General features: G+C 40.2%; 1 long non-coding RNA gene across 2 annotated transcripts in view; it reads left to right on the top strand.

The window, feature by feature from the left end:
• The first annotated feature begins 908 nt into the window (after nt 1–908).
• LOC140629041 (uncharacterized) overlaps nt 909–14,127 on the top strand; it is a 308,289-nt gene continuing 295,070 nt past the window's right edge. Inside the window, exons 1-2 of one of the 2 annotated variants that reach the window (XR_012026915.1) lie at nt 909–1,081; nt 8,796–8,941. This is a non-coding gene — a long non-coding RNA (uncharacterized lncRNA). The remainder of the gene's footprint in view (nt 1,082–8,795; nt 8,942–14,127) is intronic. The other variant, XR_012026914.1, reaches the window with a different exon arrangement.

Below are 14,127 nucleotides of genomic sequence, written 5' to 3'. Positions count from 1 at the left end.
AGATGCTTAACCAACTGAGCCACCAAGGCGCCCCTCAAGTCCTCATTTTGGATACGAAAATTGGAATATAGATCTATAAAATGGGCAGCCAATGTAATGAAGATCCCAGAGTGGAAGCTAAAGGTGGCCCTTTACTCTTTGTTTTATGACTGCTTTCTCAACTTCTCTATTGAATCTCCTCTGATGACAAGTGTAGATACCTTTCAGGTTGATAGTTAATTACTGGCTTAAAAGAATATTTGCCTCAAGTAAGCATGATAAAATAAAAGAACAGTAACACTAACTCAAAGAGGATATTCTGATAGGATTATCTTACGCTGCTGCATTTTAGCCATAGGGATGGTGGATTTCATCTTTTTTTGTTGTTGTTGTTAAATAGTAAGATTGCCTTTTTCCCTTCCTAATTTATAACAATGAGAGTTAACACCGCTTTAGCAGGAATGGTAGAGTACCACATATACAAACAGGAACAATAATGCGGGCTTCACCAAGAGGTTTCAAGAAAGGACTGGGAAGAAAGGTGGGAAACACGTTGTTGCTCTAAATGGGAAATCCAATGTATGGGAAGGTAGAAAGGTGTCAATATTTGATAAGCCTAAATGGGAAATCCAATGTATAGGAAGGTAGAAAGCTATCAATGGTTAATAATCTTAAGCAGGAAATCCAAAATATGGGAAGGTAGAAAGGTGTGAAGGTTTGCTAGTCCTAAGAAAGGAAGCGAATTTAGGTGCAATTGGAAAGGTCACCCTGATTTTGTGCAAGCACAGGCTGAACAAAACCATAAACAACAGTGAAATCCTTGGCCTGTTCAGTGCCAGAGGAGTGAGGCAAACCCAGATTCCCATTGGTTCTGACCAAGTGAAGTTGAAGCTGTCATAATGCATTACATCATACTCAGTTGCCCTGGCAACAACCGGTCACTTAGGGACTCCACAACAAGCTGGTTCCCAAACACCCTAGAAGCTCATTTGGAGGTTGGCTGCCTTCTCTGTCAATAACTAATCAGTTCTTCGTGAGTCTCATCTGATTCCTCAACCCACCTGGTCCCGTGTGCAAGGAACTGAACACCCTTGGGAAGATGGTGAGTGAAAAGGGAGCCAACCAAAAATGGTGACTTCTCAATGCGATTTGCAGTTAGAAGTGCTTAGTCTTTATAAATGAATCCATAAGTATAACTCAGCTCATAATCGATGTCTTTATGAAAGTTCTCAGTGACCCACACCAGAGTATGGTCTCAGGCATTGATATAACCGAGATCAGTCTATTCTTACAAGCTAATTTGAAATATTGTTACATGGAGAGATAATCTAGTGATAATTCCCCCTTAAACAGTTACCCTGATGGCCATTGAACAGTCCTTCTGGATTAAATACTCTAGAAAAAAGGTTTCCTTTGAAAGTGTGCAATTTTCTCTCTGAAATAAGATTATAATTATTTTAGCTATTTGACACCATTGTCCTTTGACTTTACAAGTATTGTCTTTACATACACACACCTTCATTGATCTTTCTGTGTTTTTTTTTTTCTGAATTTAGTTGAGCCTTCTGGTTTATCAAATAGTTAATATCATTCCCTGTTACCGCCTAATATGACCCATTTACTGTATTGCTGTTATTCGTAATTCTGGCACTATCCCTTCACGAGTGGTATTTCAGTTGTTATTTTTGAGTGTCAAGAAGGAAAACTAGCAAGTGAGAAGTCATCTGAAAGAAAACTTGCGAATCATTCTGCAAAACTACTCAGCAGTGTTTCTCGTTGGGTTTTTTGTTCTAGCATAATAACACTTTTTTATTAAATGAAGCATAATCATGTGGAAATTTAAAAACAGCTGTATTATAGAGTCCATGTTTGCATCCTGTGGAAATTCATGTATTAAAATCCTGCCGGCTCAATTGGTATTGGGAGATGAGGCCCATAGGAGGTGATTAGGTCATGAGGATGAAGCCCTCATGAATGAAATGAGTGCCCTTGTAGAAGAGATCCCAGAGAGCTCCCTCATCCCTTCTACTGTGTGAGGACACAATGAGAAAACAGTCACATACAAACCAGGAAACAGGGTCTCATGAGACATCAAATCTACCAAGGACTTGATCTTGGATGTCCAGCCTCCAAAACCATGATAAGTAAATGTCTGTTGTTGATAAGCAACCCAGTGTGTGGTGTTCTGAGACATAGACTAAAGCTTATCAAAGCAATAACTATTTGTTAATATGGAATTATGGGAATGTAAAGCATAGGAATGTGAGATCATATGTCTGAATTTTAGAAGAAACTTGTATCTGAATGACAAAATGTTTAGATAAACATTTCTAAAAGTAACTTTTCTTGAAGCATCGCCGTGAATCTAGAAACAGAGGTGGTTCAGCATTAATATGAATCACAAGCAGAAACACGCTCAATGTGTCGTTTTGTAGGAAAGCGTGACAGTGCTTCCATGAAATTCAGTGTCTTCATGAAATCTCAGGTAACGATTAGAAATAGTTACCATATATGATCTCACACCAGTCAGAATGACCAAACTGAACAACAATAAAGAGGAAACAATGAATGTTGGTGGGGATGTGGAGAAAAGGGAACCCTCTAGCACTGTTGGTTGAATGCAAAGTGGCGTAGCCACTCTGGAAAACAGTATGGAGGCTCCTCAAGAGGTTAAACATAGAGCTACCCTACAAACTAGCAATTGCACTACTAGGTATTTACCCTAAAGATACAGACGTAGTGATTCAAAGGGCACCTGTACCCCCACTGTTTATAGCAGCAATCTGCACAATGGCCAAACTATGGAAAGAGCCCAAATGTCCATCAACAGATGGAGAAAGAAGTGATGGACACACACAATAGAATATTACTTGGCCGTCAGAAAATGAGATCTTGCCATTCGCAACAACACGGATAGGACTAGAGGGTATTATGCTAAGAGAAATAAGTCAGTCAGAGAAAGACAAATGCTGTATGATTTCACTCATATGTGAAATTTAAGAAACAAAACCGAGGATCATAGGGGAAGGGAAGGAAAAATAAAATGAGATCAATACAGAGAGGGAGAGGGATGCCTGGGTGGCTCAATGGTTTAGCACCTGCCTTCAGCCCAGGTCGTGATCCTGAAGTCCCATGTCGGGCTCCCTGCATGGAGCCTGCTTCTCCCTCCTCCTGTGTCTCTGCCTCTCTCTCTCTCTCTGTGTCTCTCATGAATAAATAAATAAAATCTTAAAAAAAAAAGAAATTAAAAGCCCTTAAAAATACAGAGAGGGAGACAAACCATAAGGGACTCTTAACCATAGGAAAGAAACTGAGGGTTGTTAGACGGGAGGTGGCTGTGGGGTAACTGGGTCATGGGCATTAGGGAGGGCACGTGATGTGATGAGCACAGGTGCTATATTCAACTGATGAATCACTGAACTCTACATCTGAAACTAAAAATACACTACATGTTGACTAAACTGAATTTAAATAAATTTTAAAAATTTTAAGTTAACATATAGCTATTACAATATAGATGTTAAGTACACATATACATGTATCTGCAGTGAATATATATGATAAGTGCATAGAAATGCTATTAGAGAAATAAATTATGCAAAACTCTACCTGGGAACATAGAAGCAACTCAGATTTTTTTTTCCCACTCTGATTCCCAAAGGGTTTGCCATCAAGATAACTAATGCGATTAGCTCATTATTAGCAGAACCATGATTAGGTTTCTTAAATGACTGAGCTGTTTTGAACAATACACCTGAAAGATACACTTTCAGAATTTTAGAAATGTAGACACCATTTGAGGAAACAGTCTTCCAGGAATCTGGGTCGGGGGGGGATGTGCTTTTACTAAAATCCTCCACTGGGGTGTTATTCGGGGTCTATGTCGGGAGAAGTAGAAAACAGCATGGCAGTGAACAGTCTGTCTTGGTCAAAACAAATATCCTGTTTAAGTCATAATGTTTCATCACTAATTATTCTTCAGAGGAGTGATGAGGAATTAATATCAGCGACTTAAATGGTCACATTATTAAGAAGGGCTTTTTTAAGGTCTGTCTCAGCTTCCATCAGCCTCAATTAGGCTTCCTGGAACCAACTCTAGTCTACAACAACCTTCTCTTTGTGGGTTTTTTTTTTTTTTTTTTGCAACGATAGGGAATTTTAAAACACGAATAGCAAAAAGGCTACGTACTACTGCTGTCTCAGAAAATTAATTGCTAGCATTCTGCTGAACTTGCAAACACCACACAGTTAATATAAAGAATCATTATTGAGGAAAAAGTGATGATTTTTGGCTTCTGTTTGGCTTTTAGATATGGATATCAGAGAGCATTTGGAGGCTTGTAAATTTTTTTAACTTTCTCAGTGTTTGATTTTCGGGGGAGGTAGAATAAATATTTCCACTGAAGGGTTTGAGTAAAAGCTGTAAATCTTTGCGTACCAAGCATTGCATCATCTCCGTGCTGGATGCAGCCAGATTTCTCTCCATGTAGCTACAGTGCTGGTCTTCCTGGGAGTCAAGGGTGGGTTGCTGTTGACTGATAAATATGAACCGCATGTCCTGCAACTGAAGTTCCTCAGGAGCATGGACGCAATGTCTACAGCAGCCCAAACTCATCAGCCAGATGGAAGATGAGAACGTCCCTTCCCCTGCGGACCTCGAGGCTCAACTCAGCACATCATGCCTGCGTGTTGGTTATGAGGTCCACCTAGAGGACCGGATGCCCAGTGATCTCAGAATCAGCGCTGTCATCGCACCATGGATGGGCCACGTGGCACTGCCATCGAATCTGACCCTTTTCATCTGTAAACGGTGCATGAAGGAGTAGATGTTCCCTCTCCTCAATTCACTAGTCTTTGGCCCAAGTTGGGGGAAATGTGCAATATTGTGAAAGTAACGACTGTCATATCATTTCATTCGACGTACTCCCTGTCCTTCTAAAAGAGACCACAGACAGCATGCCATCCTAAACTGTAGTTTGGAACAATAAGGCACCAATAGGGTGCCATAGAGCCAGGGATGTTGTAGATATTCAGGAATTATATTTCCACTTCCTCAGAAGGCTATCCAAGTTATTCTCTGTACATAACCCATGTGTGAGATTATGAGAATCATTTTCATCCTAAACGATGGGTACTTTCAAAGATACAAAGGTTTACTAAGAAGTGGGAGGTACCAAAAACTCTTATTTAAACTACAGTCAAGAAGAACATGAGGAAGGGAGGTGGGCAGGGGGTTGGGGTGACTGGGTGACGGGCACTGAGGGGGGCACTTGACGGGATGAGCACTGGGTGTTATGCTATATGTTGGCAAATTGAACACCAATAAAAAGAAATTAAAAAAAAGAACATGAGGAACAATCGATAAGTTGGAGATACCTTATCTATGAAAAATGGATTCCTCCTTTCCAGGGAGTGAGGCATTCATCAAGATTATGGAATATGCTGAACTTTACAGTTATGTTGGTCAGTGTTGGTGTTCAGAGTTACGGAGTGAGTGGAGACTGCTGGCTTTGTGTACCACCCATTCTCAGAGTGTGGTCTATTGATGACTTGCATTCACGATCGGCTGGATCGTGTTAGGGAGACTCACCCCAGAGCTTCCCCCCAGACCTATTGGACAAGAATGTCAGAGAATGATGTGCATATACATGTGCACATGTACCTAGCTCCCTGGGTGCCCTGAATGCATTCCACAGTTGGGGAGATAGAAATCTTGGTGGTCATGGAGAAGGATGGAGAATGGAAACCACAGTCTCCAACTGGGGCCGTTGGTAGAGGGAAGGTGCTGACTCTTGAGGTGCTGGTGAGGATTGGACTTTCAGGACTCCAGCCATGTAGGATAGGGATAAAGACTCTGTCCAACTCCAGCCAGGGAATGGGGTACTAAGCAAATGTACAGACTTGGGAATATGGCACATAAAAGAGTGATGTCATTTCGAGAGTGCCTCTCATAGGGAGTTGGTATGTGCCCAGAATTTCAATTGCAGTTGTCAACATGGATTTAAACCAAGGGGCCAGGGGACTTTCCTGGAACCTGTGGAATTTGGAATAAGGAGGGGTGTCTTAAAACCATGAGGAGTTTGCAACTGAGATTTGAGCTCCTGAGACAAAACCTTTAGACCTACAGTGCTGAGTTGCTTGTAGAATCTACCAAAACAGTGCATTGCAAAATGATCCCTCCAAAAATATGCAAGGGATTGAGTATTAGGGATGCTGCTCCCTCTCAGTATTGGGGTAATGATCAGAAGAAAAGGGTTAGCCTTCAAAGTTTCTTCTGCAGAGGACTCTGGGTAACAGCAACAGCCTCGTGATATTTATCAATCATTGACATCAAAGAGCAAAACCATCAATAATATCCTTGGATATGAGAGAGGATTATATAGAGAGGCTTTGATTTGAAAGAAATAACCTAGTACTCCGTCAAGATGAATAACCCTAAAATTTTACCGTGAAACACCACCGCCAACAGAATATTCAGTGCAGATGCATTGCTTTCATCTCTTCCAATTATAAAAGCATCACTATTAAAATGCTGCATCTTTATTGCATGAAGGACATTCTTTGAAGTGTTTATAGCTAGCATAGAATTCTATTGACTTGTTCTGTTGTAAATCGTGCGGCAGATAGTAGTACAGGTGTAGCAACGCAACCAGATACAATTCTATTAAAATAGATTTTTCCCTTTATAATTATTTTAAAAACAGAGCTGATTTCCATTTCATTTGTGGAAACATATGATTGTTACCTTCTAAGTCTTTGTTCTAAAACATACAGGAAAGTGGCATATGCTTGGTAGTCAATGAGCGAATACGTTCAACTGACTAATAATCCATTTGGGAAAAAAGAAAACATATTACTAGGTCCAACTCATGTTCTGGAGTCCTGTCTGTGTGCGTTAGTGGTAAATCCCATCACATCTCAATCTTTTGCTTTCTTTGTTTCTGCCAAATTGTGCGTGCTTAGTAGTGCACCTGCTATGGAGAAGCCACATGGAGGGCAATGCTTGTAGTTATTCACATGTTGGGGTTGTCTTCACTGTGTCCCAAGAATTTACAGTTTTTACAGGGAGTTTGGGCCGATAAATAAAAAGGAAAATAAGAGTGGAAAAAAAAAAGCGCCTGGTAAATGGGTATTAGTTTTTGTTTTTTTTTTATGGGTCAGTATTGGTAAGATACCCAATTATTGATAAGGTATTTGAATCATCAAAAACCATTATTGAAAAAGAGGGAATTCTCTAATACTGAATTTAACAAAAGCTCTAGCAAGACATAAACACACGTCAGTTTTTTCCTAGACGCACATATGAGCATATACACACGTCTGTGTAAATTTATTTATATACATACATTTACTTATTTACATATACATTATATACAATAACATATACATTATATATACAATAACATACTGTATACAATACATATATTTCTTTTTATATATATGCATTTACATAAAAATTAAATTATATACAATATATACACATTATATACATATATGAATATATTACAATGTAGATATTGCATACAGTATATAAAATATGTATGTATTACATACATTAAAGGCATGTACGTTATACACATAGATATTTATGTTCACACATGTATACCTTTATCATATTTATATTTGTAGTTGCTCTGTACTATAAATATACAGAAATCTGTCTTTATACAGAGTATATACTGTGTAATACATGTAGAGTAAGAATATACATTTTCTACAGAGAGATCCAGAGGGATCTGGTTTATACCATTAGCCATGCTTCCAAAGAGCACAACTACAGCATCAGAATAAAACAAGTATAGAATAAAGAATATTGTTTTTGGGTGCCTGGGTGGCTGTTGGTTATGTCTGACTCTTGATCTCAGCTCAGGTCTTGATCTCAGGGTCATGAGCTCAAACGCTGTTTTGGGCTCCACACTGGGCATGAAGCCTCCTTTCAAAAAATAAATAAAGATGCCTGGGTGGCTTAGTGGTTGAGCATATGCCTTTGGCTCAGATCATGATCCCGGGTCCTGAGACTGAGTCCTGTATCAGGATCCCTCTGTGTATGTCTCTGCCTCCCTCTCTCTGTCTCTCATGAGTAGATAAATAAAATCTTTTAAAAATACATACAAATTTTAAAAAAGAATATTCTTTCACTGCAATAATTTGCATTATGAAATACCAATATTTTTATTTTTACTTTTTAAAAAGATTTTTATTTATTTCTTCATGCGAGACACAGAGAGAGGATGAGAAGCAGAGACACAGACAGAGAGAAGCAGGCTCCATGCAAGGAGTCTGATATGGGATTCAATCCCGGGTCTCCAGGATCACGCCCTGGGCCGAAGGCAGGCATTAAACCGCTGAGCTACCCACGGGTCCTTTCTTTTTTTTTTTTTTTTTTTTACTTTTTTATGCAGCTAATGCAAAACGGGAACCATCTAGAGATATATAATGTTTAAAGCTCATGAAGAAAATAGTTTTATTGAAAAAGATTAATTTTCCCTGGTACTTCATTAAATGATAAATTAATTGCATATTCCACATTTTGGAGCACTGGTACATATAACTCGTTAAGAACATTTTTTAAAGGTGTAACTTAAATCCCAAAATAAATGTCCCATGGATCTGTTGCACAAGGATGTCTCACTTACCTGCAGCATGACGCACTCTGGGAAGGATTTTTTTTTTTTTAAGATTTTATTTATTGGGGATCCCTGAGTGGTCTCTGCCTCTCTCCTGCTCCCTCTATGTCTATCATAAATAAATAAATAAATAAATAAATAAATAAATAAATCTTTAAAAAAAAAAAAGATTTTATTTATTTATTTTAGAGAGAGAGATCAGAGGGAGGGCCAGAAGGAGAGACTCTCAAGCAGACAATGTGCTGAGCACGGAGTCCCACCTGGAGCTCGATCCCACCACCATGAGATCATGACCCAAGCCAAAATCAAGAGTCAGATGCTGAACCAACCCAGAGGTAAGCACCTCAGAGAAGCAGGAAAACACAGCTCAAACACAGTCCTTAAACATTCGCAACTAATTGTTTTTCATGGTCAAGGTCCTAGAACTGGGTTCATCTGGAAGGTGCCATGATAGGTAATAGTAATAGATTTTCCCATGTGATCTGAAGCCCCTGTGGATGTGGGCAGTGGTGAGGTGTCTGCTGTCAAAGTGGAGAGTACATCCTATGACACATGGCGACAGCTCAGACGTCTTATATTTCTTGGAAGCTGACTGGGAGGTTAATGATTTAAAAGGCTATTGAGCCATCTATTTATTACAAAGATTTTTTTTTCTCAAAAGTCCAAGTCTGAAAATTAGAGCAGTTGATCCATTTGGCAGCTTCCCAGTTGGTTTCTTTGAAAATTTTCTCTGAAATACTGAAATGATTCATTTTGTTGAATGTCTGGTCTGATGCTTGAGGAAGAATTGAAGACATATTAAAAATAAAACCTTCAGAATTTCCATTGCCACTGGAGAAATATTTGAGTTTTCTCTTTCTCTAAGAGTCACCTATAAAACCGGTGAAAATGTAGGGAAAAAAATTGTAAATGTTAAGATGATAAAAACTGTGCCACTGCATGGTAATAATAGGAAAAAAATAGAGTTAATCCCTTCTTTCATTATTATAATGAGAAAAGCAAAATGAAGAAAAATGTTATAATAATACTCAGCATGAGGATGTGGGCGTTTCAGGTGGAGAGTACCGTGCAATCAATTGCCATAAAAAGGAAGTTGAATATATAACCTAAAAGAATGTAGAGACCAGTTTGATTAAGTAAAACATTTGAGAGGCACCTGGGTGGCTCAGTTGTTGAGCGTCTGCCTTCGGCTCAGGGCATTATCCTGAGGTCCTGGGATCAAGTCCCTCATTGGGGTCTCTGCAGGGAGCCTGCTTCTCCCTCCGCTTGTGTCTCTGCCTCTCTCTGTGTCTCTCATGAATAAATAAATACAATATTTTTTTAAAAAGAGAGAAAAGATGTTAAGATGCACTAATACCCCCCAAAATTTGAACTTGAAGAATGAAGAGATAAGAAAGCAACTCCCATGCAGAAAACAATATTTAGCAAGTTGAATAGTGTAGTGTTGTCAATAAATAAGTATACAAAACAGCATGATTCTGAAACAATGGTTGACACCATCTTCAAAAATGTGTTTTAGGGATGCCTGGATGGCTCAGTGGTTGACTCTCTGTCTTAGGCCCAGGGTGTGACCCTGGGGTCCTGGGACCAAGTCCCACCTCGGGGTTCCCTTGGGGAGCCTGCTTCACCCTCTGCCTGTGTCTCTGCCTCACTCTGTGTCTCTCATGAATAAGTAATAAAATATTTAAAAATACCCAAACATGTTTTAACATGTTAACTCTCTCCCACCTGAAACCAGGAAAGCAAATTAAAAACAGAATATAAAAAAATAAAATAATAAAATAAAATAAAATAAAAACAGAATATAAAAAGAACAAATAATGTGATGGCACTAAGTTCATAAAACACAAGGTCAGTGATGATGTACATGTGATTCCCTCGCAGGCCACTGGCACCATGTGTCAGTTATCACAAGAATGCGGTGCACCAGAACTATGGGTTTTTAATTTGCATTAGAAATCATCCCACAATGAAAAGTGGGTGTTATACTATATGTTGGCAAATTGAATTTCAATAAAAAAAAAAAAAAAGAAAGAAAAGAGGGCAGCCTGGGTGGCCCAGCGGTTTAGCACCACCTTCAGCCCAGGGCGTGATCCTGGAGACCCGGGATCAAGTCCCACGTCAGGCTCTCTGCATGGAGCCTGCTTTTCCCTCTGCCTCTCTTTCTCTCTCTCTCCTCTCTGTGTATTCTCATGAATAAATAAATAAATAAATCTTAAAAGAAAAGGAAAAAGAAAAAGAAATCATCCCGCATTGAGCAACTCAAACCAACAACCATTTATCAGCTCATGGCCTCTCTGGGTCAGGAGTGCAGGCCCTGAGTAGCTGAGCTCTCTGTAAGGCCACAACCACAGTGTGAGCCAGCTGCATTCTCATGTGAAAGCTTGTGTGGGGCGGATCTAGGTGAAAGCCCACTTAAGTTATTGTCAGAATTCTTTCGACCGTGGGTGTTGGACTGAGAGCCCCAGCTCGTTGCTGACTATGGAAAGAAGGCCACTCTGAGGTCCTAGAGGTCACACACAGCACCTTCCCAGAGTCCTACTCACAATACAGGAGCTTGCCTCTCAAGACCCTGTATCAACCTGAATGCCATCCTAAATATACTTAAATCATCAGATTTAATTTTTTTTTAGTGTAGTTGACAAAATTTTGTACATTGGTTACAGGTTACAATGTAGTGACTCAAGATTTCTGTGCTGTGCCATGCTCACCACAAATGTAGCTACCCTTTGTCAACCCACACGCTTTTATGTGTATTTATTTTGAATATAAAATATGTTTCGTGGTGTTTTTTTGTAGGTTGCTTTGACCTGATGGGAAAGAGTATATTGATTTTTATAAATAATTTATATAATGTGTTGTTTTTAGAAATATGAAGGCATTAAAAAACACATATTTCTTGGTCCTGTCAAAACCCTAAGCACAAATAATTAGTTATTGAATATAACCCTCTGTATGTCCTAACTGTGAGCACAGCACAGATGTAGTGCTAATACATTCCTTCTCAGCAGTGCATGTAAATGTTTAGAGAAAAAATAAAAATTAATAAATACAAAATTTTTTTAAAATTTAAAAAATGTTTAGAGATATATTGCATATGCTGTAGCCAAAGCACAAGTCAGTGATCTCAAAGAATTGCCAGAAAGTGTTAAAAATCATATGTGGATTGACTAGAGCTTTAGAACGCAAATAGTGTACGGCCATACTGTTTATAATGTGACGCAAAGGTTCATAAATAGGGGCAAAAATCCATCATACAATTAGAAGACTGAAAAAGATTGCATAATTCTCACGAAGATAAAGCGGCTGCTCTGGAAACGTGGAATCAGACCATCCCATGAAAAACAAATTAAAAAAATCCTAGTCGTCCGATCTTCTATAGGAATGGTGCCGCGTCCCCATTATGTTATCCGGCCGTTGCAATCGGCCTAAACCGTGAAGTCAGTCTGCCTACGTATCCACAGCCCTGAAAGCTATTTTCTGCATCTTCATTACTTCAACCAGCATCGAAATGCTGAACCATCACACAATCCAGTTTTAAATACACGCTCTTCCGATGCCCCGGCCTGCAGCATTTCTGTGCACGTAATAATGAAGCGTTTTTAAGGGAGCAAGAAGATGCCAACTGGGTGACAATGGCAAATGGAGGAACATGAGTGAAGCCAAAAATATATCTGTATATGGTGCCGTAAGGCTGCTATAAACTTTTTATTAGCGCACGCTTGAGAAATCCTGAAAGACTCATTTGCGTCTTCCCTTCTTAATGTGTTCATAGGCACCTTTAGCTCCTAGCTATAGAAATTAAAAGATTGCCTCACGTAATCACTTTGTTTTCCGGCTTTTCTATGTCTTGTTGGGCTTCATCTAGAGACCTTTAACAAATCTCATGTTCCGACTTTACGCCCCCTCGTTGCACAGAGACTAATGAAGCATATTAGCGACTCTGAAAACAGTGATCTCGTTGGAGATGGGACCCATGACGTGCACGGTCGCAGCACGGAGCTAATTTGTGTTACAGATTGAAAACCACACGGCCATTCGAGAAGCCTAAGTGATCGTAATGCTCGTTGGAGCCATAGGTAATATATTTCAAATGGGCTTCGTTTTGCTGGCCTGCTTGTTCATTAGGAGGGCAACTAGGTAGCTCATTTAATAATGCATTATTTTTGGAATGCACAACGGGTGCTCCGTAACTGGAGATTTCATCCAAAGGAGTACTTGCAGCCAGAATCTAGGACACTGCAAAATGCATTGACTCAGCCACCCTATGAATATCTCAATTTGCATGATGCCACTCTACAAACCACAAAGAGGCAGGAACAATAGACCCTGAGTGTCATCATTCCCCCTAGAGAAATCATCTTCAGAGAATAGTCTTGAAAATCTACTTTATGAGCTCGTTGATTTACGGGTATTTGGATGTCTCTGCAACGGCCCTGTGATTAGCAAGTTTCTTTGGAAGAATCTTATGCTAGAAGAACGCTGTGTAGGTCCTTTGATGTTAAGTTTGTGTCGATAACTACCGAGTAGGAGAGTGTCAACTGCTCATGGTAGGAGTGGACGCTTAGACCGTCGTGGAATTGAAAACCAGCGGACAGTCCTGCATGAAGAAGGCAGACCTCATTATCTAAGACATGAGGTAAGGCTGGAGGAGCTGGTGGCACTAGCAAGTGTCTTCTCCACACCAGTCGTCACACGCCTTCATGATATCTGGACCCTGAAACCTGCACAAAGGAGGCACACATGAAGATTGGGAATATGCCACCATCTACTAAAGAACTACCAGAAGCTAGGAGAGATCCTCTGCTAGAGTCCTCGGGACGAGGACACTCTCGTCTCGGACATCCGTCCTCCAGAACCTCGCAAAAGTAAATTGTGGTCTAAGTCGCTCTGTGTACTACATTTCCTTATGGCAGCCCCACAACTGGACGCTGCCCCCTTTTGCTGTGATGAGCGGAATTCAAGCCAACTGGCTTAGGCAGAGAAGGGTTTCCTTGTGAGAAGCTTCGGAGACTCTCCGTGGAGCCTGATTTTGAAGGTTCTACAGTTGGAACCATATCCAACAGCCAGTGGGAGCTTCTGCAGCGTAAGCAATGTTCTGCACCCTTGTCACGCGGAACACCAGAAGGACACCCGGCCACTGTGGGACAACTGAATGCCTTCCCAAGGAGAGCCAGAGCCCGATATCCCTGCCACCAAGTCTCTTACTTCTCAAACCACTGCGACGTCTACTTGTCCACAGCTGATGTCCTAGGGAGTCTGGGATGTTGTCTGGATTCTATCTGAAATCATCCTAGACTTGGGGAAGCTCATTAATGTCGGGTGGAAGGCCTAGGTTGGGAGGCCAAAGAGGACCGAGGTCCATAGACATATCTGAACCTTCAACCATTATGGACGTGATTTTGCGATGAGCGCATCGTTTTATGTTTTGAACTCAGCAAATGAAAGCCATGCCCTCTTTGACCCAGCCACTGGGAATCCAAAGTGAATAGAACCCATGTAGTCTTCTTTCCGATGGAAC

This window comes from Canis lupus, chromosome Y (genome assembly GCF_048164855.1).
Source record: "Canis lupus baileyi chromosome Y, mCanLup2.hap1, whole genome shotgun sequence".
NCBI classification, from domain to species: domain Eukaryota; kingdom Metazoa; phylum Chordata; class Mammalia; order Carnivora; family Canidae; genus Canis; species Canis lupus.
The sequence above is the reverse complement of the archived record's forward strand: the minus strand, read 5'-3'. Positions and strand labels throughout refer to the sequence as shown.